This window comes from Sinocyclocheilus anshuiensis, unplaced genomic scaffold, assembly GCF_001515605.1.
Source record: "Sinocyclocheilus anshuiensis isolate Anshui unplaced genomic scaffold, SAMN03320099.WGS_v1.1 scaffold1063, whole genome shotgun sequence".
NCBI classification, from domain to species: Eukaryota; Metazoa; Chordata; class Actinopteri; order Cypriniformes; family Cyprinidae; genus Sinocyclocheilus; species Sinocyclocheilus anshuiensis.
The window spans coordinates 77,413-85,936 of record NW_015547679.1 but is presented as its reverse complement, the minus strand read 5'-3'; positions in this window follow the sequence as shown (position 1 = coordinate 85,936).

The following is an 8,524-nucleotide window of genomic DNA, read 5'->3' as shown; positions in this document are numbered from 1 at the left end:
ACTAGTGGACATATAGCCTAAAGCAAAAATGACAATTATACTCACTGTAGCCCGGAATACATCATCACTAGGGCTTTCTCTGGTTCTGAATGTGGTTACTGGATATTTTGCAAGCATTGAGATTTTGTTCAGAAAACATGTATTGCACATGTAAATGAATATGTGAAAGGCTGCAATGTTTTGAGTTCATATATTCATTCCTATTGACAAAAATAATGCATGTAAACATACCTAGTGAGTGAAGCTGCGATGGCACTGAAGTGAACTACATTCTTGAGATTTGAAGGAAACAGGTATACCACCTTGAAGGATGCTGCCTTACAAATTGGCCAAAACAAGGAAGCATGATTATTTAATGACTTTCAGAACAGCCTTCATTCTGTGTGTGTACCCTGTGATGCCTTAAAATACCTTCTTACATAACCTGCTTACTAGGGTTTGAAATCGTGTGTAATTGCACCCCCTCTGTGTGAGGGAAGATTTTGAGCTAATCCATGCTTTACATGGCTTTCAGTGAGTATCACAGATTATTACCTGTCTGTAACTGTTGTTATGAGGAAGTCCCTGCAGCTCATTGGCTCTACCACCAAATTCATCACTGCCAAGTTTGAGATGCAAAATATTTTGCTTTCTAAATGTGCATCAGGGAGTTCTAGTAAAACAAGTGATGATCATTTGTTTTTCCAGTGTTCCGTCATTTAAGAATGTTAATCATTTAAATCATGCATCTTTGTAGATACTGTAATGATGCTTTTACAGGGATAGTCTGCCAAAAAATGAAAATTCTGTCATCACTTACTCAACCTCATGTTCCAAATATGCATGACGATTCTGTTGAGCATAAAAGAAGATCATTTGAAGAGTGTTGGTAACCAAACAGTTTAATTTCACACTGGCTTCCATTGTAAGGACAAAAATACAGTGGAAGTTAAAGGGAACCGAAACTCTTTGGTTACCAACATTCTTCAACATTCTTCTTCGTTTTCCACAGAAGAAAGTATGTCATACAGGTTTTTAATAAGTCTTACAGGTTTATCCCAGTTCACATTTCTTAATCTTAGAGGAGCAGTTCACCTAAAAATTAAAATTCTGTCATTATGCAACCATTATTTGCTCATCCTATTAAATTCGGATAAGACAGAGATATTACTTATTGGACCAAAAGACAGTACACAGCATCTCTTGGGTTACAAATTGCAACTAGACGGATGTACTGTTACTAAGGTCGCAAAACTCTGGACTTTTGGTAGTACCTAGGATAGCAAAGTCCACTAAAGGAGGTAGAGCTTTTTCGCATTTGGCTCCCAAACTCTGGAATAGCCTTCCTGATAACGTTCGGGGTTCAGACACACTCTCTCTGTTTAAATCTAGATTAAAGACACATCTCTTTGGCCAAGCATTCAAATAATGCATCTCATAATCTTGTACTGCAGTTATATCTGATCAAATGCACATTATTATTCTTTAGCTTGGGTTAAACTAATCAATTTTGCTTGGTTGGAACAGCAGCTACGCTAATTATGTCTCTATTTGTTTCTCTGTTTTTGCAAGCTTCAGTGTGGATCCAGAACACCTGAGAAGAGATGATGCCAACCCCTCAGAGGACCTCAGATGATGCCAACCCTGAAACAACATACAGAACTACCACATTTTGCTTTAAGTTTGATTGCATCATATAATAATTGCTGTTAATAGTGTTCATCGTCTGTTTGATTACGTCTTTAATTGATTTTTCCGTACATTTCTGCCATATGTACATTAACTGACAGTCACCACTGATAAGCTACCACTAAATATTGTAGAAACTTAATTTGCTGTAAAGTTGCTTTGCAACGATTTGTATTGTGAAAAGCGCTGTACAAATAAACTTGAATTGAATTGAATTCTCATGATGTCCTGAACCTATATTATTTTGTTGTGGACCACAAAAATGTTTTGAAGAATCTTTACGAAAAGTCATTTTCAAACTGATACACAGAGCCCTTACCAAAAAAAAACAAAAAAAACTTCAAGTTCATTTTATTAGGTAAAATATATTTTCCAAGTGTAGAGTAAGATAAATTATTTTAACACATGCTCAATTTATTTTTCAATGCAAATGATAATATTAAGTTTGCTTAAACGAACTTACAACTTGCAGTATAAAAAATCTTAAACTCATAGTTTACGGAGACTACGCTTAAAAGTGTACTTTCATAAACATAAAATTTGTATTAGTAAAATAAAAATAGCAATACTTTTTTGTATTAGCCTATAGTATGTAAGTTTATAGTAGCCTTTAGTATGTGTGTATTTAGGTTAGTAACAGTATTTACATTCAGTGAGTGGGTATGAAATTCTGCAAAAGGACGGATTGCTTCATAGCAGCAACAAATGCAAAACAATTTTTTTTTTTTTGCCGCTGTCATACTTTTTTATGAATGTTCACATACTGTTTACTGCTTACTATATAGTTGGAAACTACGATGCAGCCCACGTGTACAGCTATCCACTGTGATTACGACAGTGATATATTTATGACAGTGAATTCCACTCACTTAACTGAAAGTCACAAAAATAGGTTTACACAAGACGACATACAGTGACATAAATTTTGCTTTTTGCAAAGTTTGCTAAGCTGTTGTGGTGTTCATTCACATTGTCTTTAGATTATTGTGTAGAGTGATCAGATGCATTTTAAATGATTGCTAAAAGCTTCATTGGCCAAAAAAAATTTACTTTTCACAAAAAAACTAATTTCACTGTTTTTGATCCTGACACAAAATGACCCGCTAACATTAATTGACTAATCATATCAGCAGCACATGTGGAGAAGAAAAGGTGAACGCTACCATGAGTCCTGTGTTGTGCCAACAGTGAAGCATCCTGAGACCATCCATGTGTGGGGTTGCTTTTCAACCGAGGGAGTGGGCGCTCATAATTCTGCCCAAAAACACTGCCATGAATAAAGAATGGTATCAAAACGTCCTGCAAGAGCAACTTCTTCCAACGATCCACGAGCAATTTTGTGATGATCCGTGCATTCTCCAGCATGATGGAGCACCGTGTCACAAAGCAAGAGTGATAAAGAAGTGGCTCGAAGATCATTGCATTTAAACTTTGGATCCGTGGCCAGGCAACTCCCCGGATCTCAGTCCCATAGAGAACCTGTGGTCAGTCCTCAAAAGGCGAGTGGACAAGCAGAAGCCCTCAAATTGTGATCAACTCCGAGAACCAATAAGGCAAGAATGGATCACTATCAGTCAGCATTTGGCCTTGAAGCTAATATCCAGCATGCCAGAGCGAATTGCAGAGGTTATGAAGAACAAGGGTCAACACTGTACATATTGACTCGTTATATTTTTTTTGCCAATAAATTCCTTTAAAACTTATGATATGCTTATCGTTTTTCAGTATACCATAGAAACATGTGGAAAAATAAAATCTACAAATACTGAAGCAGTATTTATGCCAGGTCGGTGTGACAAAACTAGCCCATGCCAGTCAAAAACAGCCCAATGTAGCACAACCATATCTCAAATATTAAAACTCAAAATTTGTTGTTTCCATACCTAAAATATAGTATTTTGCGGTTACTGTTATGCACATTGATCATAAACACAGCTCTAAGGCTTCCTACCAGTGGCCCTCCTTAACAAAACTTAACATCTAGCGCAGTTCTGTCACAGAAAGCAAAATGTTTTAATGCAAGCAGCAGTCAAATGTCAGTCATGCAATATTTCAAACCTTTAACCCACAGGGAAAAATCTACCTACGGCAACAGTTTAAAAGTAGCCCAATTCTGTGGAAAAAAAATGACACGCATAAAAAAAAAAAAACTTTTTTCACCGATTCAACCCACATTTGTGTTTGCGTATGTCTGGACACACAAATCTGATTTGATCACTTGCCAATAATAGTGCGGACCAGAGGTGTAAAGTAGGGAAATGTAGGCCTAATTAATTACTGTAGGCTACTTGAGTATCTTTTTGGATACTCCGTACTCCGTAGTAACAATGATATTAGCAACATTTACTCTCTACTTCACTACATTTTTGAATAAGTATATGTTCTCTTTACTCCAGTCCAATACATTTGTAATGAGTGTTGAAATTACATATTAGCCTACATTTTGCATGCCAACTAGCTTTTTCTGCAGCAGTTAATTCTGCTATAAAAGAAGTGATTTCACAACTGCAGGGCACTGAAAATACAATATCTTTTGCGTTTTGCCTTTACTCACCCAAACATGTCAACAAGGCTATACTTTACTTGAATGCGAGCTCCTTAGTTGTGAATCACAGGTGTTTTATATATGAGATGAAGACATTACTGCAGCTGGCAATGAGGCCGAAACCAGCACATCCAGTGCAAGAAGCCTTTTTAAAATTTACTTAACATGATTTTTTCACTATTCTTCTGTATTCTTAGCCTGTTATTATTGTAAAAGTACAATAAACAAATTAAGCAAAAAAAAAACCCAACTAAAAACTTAACATTATTTTATTTATCCGTTATACTGAAGAGAATTTTTGAAGGAAATTGTTTTTGTTTTTTTCTGAGGTGTTCAGTTTTATTTTGGTTTTAGAAAATAAACGTGATTGCTCTCCCCCTTACAAATCAACTCTTTCTTGTTTTTCACTGGCATGTCTCTTTGACTAGTGCATGTTTGAGCCTATACATACTTAAGTAGGCTACTGTTAAAATCAGATACTCAGACTTTTACTCAAGTTGTTTTGAAATGTGTGACTTTTGTAACTTGTAGTGGAGTCATTTTCACTGTAAGGTCGGCCAGTGTTGGGGAAAGTTACTTTTAAAAGTAATGCATTACAATATTGCATTACTCCATAAAAAAAGTAACTAATTACGTTACTTAGTTACTTTTTTATGGAAAGTAATGCGTTACGTTACTTTTGCGCTACTTTTTAAATCTGGACAGGGCTTGCTTGTTTGTTTTTAAAATAAAAAAGTTCTATTTTTGGCAAATATAAAAGCCTTTTCACACCAAAAGTGAAATGAATAAGCCTCAGGCTGAAGGGAAAGTACATTTACGTCCGTACAGTAGAATGCAGAAGAAGAAATATCAACACACTTCAGCAATAAAAAAAGACACACAAATGTTTGTCTAGAGTAATTTGTGCTTATTAGTACGGTTGAACTGGATCATCGAAGGTCAGAAGCAAAGACATCGGTTAATAGAATGGGATTAAATACATAAAGCATATTTGTGTTGTTTAACATTTAATTATTGCAGGTTTGCGTCATATTCTGAGTTGCATTATTTTTATTCTTTTTGAGGAATACTGAATCTGTGTGTTTTTTTTTTTGTGAGTGAGATGAATTAATGCATATTCATATTTATTTTAGATCTACAGTAACATCTGTAGCCTATTTTAGGCACTACTTGCGGATTTTAAAAAAAACTTGTAGCAAATAAATGTGCGACAAATATATCAATGTTTGATACATAACGCAAAAACATTGAGTTATAGATGTTAAAGCAACAGAGTTACAACATTCTCTGTTGTAAAATGAAACACTGAGGCTATATAAAGTAATTCGTTGGCCCTATAATAAATAACACTAGTCTGATTGTACGTCAGGAACAGGTGAAATTGAAACAGCAGGTTTGTCATGCTTGTCCTGCCCTCAATTCGGCAACACCTGTTTTCCCAGCGCTTCTAAATGAAACGCACGACACCTGACTGGGACAACGAGAGAGAGCTCAGCCACAGGGTGAAGGGTAAGACACTGTGTGGTTCTTCGTGTGATTGAGATGAATTTAACAGTCTGGAGTATTTATACAACAGGAGAGACCTAAGCATGTTGGATGTTGGTTTCGGGCATCTAATTCAAAACTGTCTTATATTAGAAAATGTGTCTTCCAAACTAAAAATACTGTCGTTTAACGACGTTCAGACAAAAATGTGACAGCCTCTGCCTCCCCTATAATAACAATTTTATAATACCTAGTTATAATTTTATTTTGATTGTTATTTCAAGTCAGGTTAAAAAAAAATCTAAAATAGGTATATCTCGCAGGTCCCGAACAGGTTTATTCACTAGATATAGACGTTTTATAGATCAGTAATATCAAACTGTTCCAGGTCTTACCTTCTGCAAACAAAAAAAGTGCAAAATATTGAAAACGTGTTTTCTGAATGTTACACAGGCAGTTAGATTCAGGACAGCAGGAGGCCAAAGCCATGATGAAGTCTGAAATCATTTAGACTGTATGAAATATATTTGAGACTGAAATTTTGAAATGGCATCTTTTCCAAATTTGTAGTTACATATGTTAAGGAAATCTGACCCCTCAGTTGTACAAGAACTGTACAAGACAATGTACAACTGTATTCTTGAAGTCGTCCTGGGATCGCATTCACAAAACATTCTTGAGAATACAGTTCTTCTTAACTGCTGTTTTCTTGCTTAAGAAACTATGTTTTTGTATTCCTAGAAAAAAAAACGTAAGAATGAAAATTTGACATTGAAAAGAATCTTCTAAAAAAAAATCATTGTAAATAACTTCTTAAAGGTAGGATATTGCATGAATGATTTTCTCACTCAGACATGACCACTGGCAAAACTCTACAGGCTGGTTTGCACATTTACATACTCTTTTCCAAAACTGTTCAACTTAAGTTCAAAATCTAACATAATACAAAACTGAATAAGACAGTGGTTTGCTGCAATTCTACAGTAACACCATATTGAAATATATTCTAAATCTAAAAACTGAAATACTATCAAAACCATCTAGACAAAATGGTAAACTTAGGAGTAATGTTGTACTGTAATGTAAATTCGGACCATGTAACAAGTACTGCAGTGAGTAGAGAGTGCCATTCTTGTTTTGAAAAGACATTTTACAGAAGAAAGCGTTATGTAATGCAACCGTTTGTTAGTGGTTTTTAGGTCATTATTTTATGAATGACAAAGCGTGTTTGTGGTGTTTTGGTATTCTTGAGGACTGTAATTTTCTTCTTAAGAAAAACAAAGATGTTCTTAAGAAAATCTTCAAGAATTTTCAAGAAATTATGAATAAACATCTTGGAATTTATCTTAAGAAATGTCTTTAGTTCTTTCTTAGTGAATCCGGCCTCTGATGTCCCAGCTTGCCCTTTTTTTTTTTTTTTTTTTAAAGGTTTTGGTATGATCGCAAAACTTTATGACAAAAGAGGAATATTGGCAGCCAGCAGTGAACATGACTCACCTAATACATGCATTATATACATAATAGGTTTGTGAACACTTCGAAAATGTCTGGACTTTTTACATCTTTGTTGCATATACTGAGTAATCATTTGGGGAAAGTAAGTGAATTTAGAAACCTGCAGATCCTCCTTTTGCAGCAATACCTCCACTAAACATTTCCTGCAGCTGCTTACAAGACTTTTGACCATCCCTCCCCACAAACCTTCAGTTTATCAATATTTTAAATAACTTTAGGTTATGCATCTCATTTGACTTAAAGGGTTAGTTCACCCAAAAATGAAAATTAGGTAGCTGGCACTGACACTTATACCGTGTAATGACTCTCCCAGCCACTAGGTGGCCCTAGCTTCTGTAGATTTAATTGTATTACTACTCATTAGGACTTGATTCCTCCCACCTGTGGGTCATTACCGAATTTGTGTTTGCCTATTTAAAGGGTTAGTTCACCCAAACATTTAAATTAGCCCATAAATTACTCACGCTGAAGTCATCCTAGGTGTATATGACTTTCTTCTTTCAGACAGATCCAGTTGGAGTTATATTAAAAATTGTCCTGGCTATTCCAAGCTCTATCATTGCAGTCAGCGGGTTTTGCTTCAGTCCCAAAGAAGTTAAATAAAAAGCGCATCCATCCATAAAAAAAGTGTCTCACACAGCTCCGGGGGGTGAACAAAGGTTTCCTGTAGCGAATCCATGCGTTTTTGTAAGAAAAATATCCATATTCAAAACGTAATAATCACTTGAATCTAGCTTGTGCTCACTGTTGTAAACGGAAGCAGCTCCGGCGGATGACGTATGGGGTCAGCTGTCAATGCAACACCCGCTGACTGCAATGATAGAGCTTGGAATAGCCAGGACAATTTTTAATATAACTCCGACTGGATTCGTCTGAAAGAAGAAAGTCATATACACCTAGGATGCATCGGGGGTGAGTAAAACACAAGGCAATTTTCATTTTTGGGTGAACTAACCCTTTAAGGTTGGGACTCAGGAAAACACATTTTCTTCTTTTTCCAGCCATACTTTATTTAATTTCCTTGTGTGATTTGGGTCATTGTCTCATTGCATCACCAAGCCTCTCTAAAGCTTGAAGTCATGAATATCTTGATGCACATTTGAATTCATTGATTGCAAAGTGTCCAGACCCTAAAGCAGCAAAGCAGGATTAAACCATGATGCTCCATCCACCATAGTTTTCAGCTGAGAAGTCTGTCTGTCTGTCGTTCTATCTGTCTGTCTGTCTGTCTGTCGTTCTATCTGTCTGTCTGTCTGTCTGTCGTTCTATCTGTCTGTCTGTCTGTCTGTCGTTCTATCTGTCTGTCTGTCG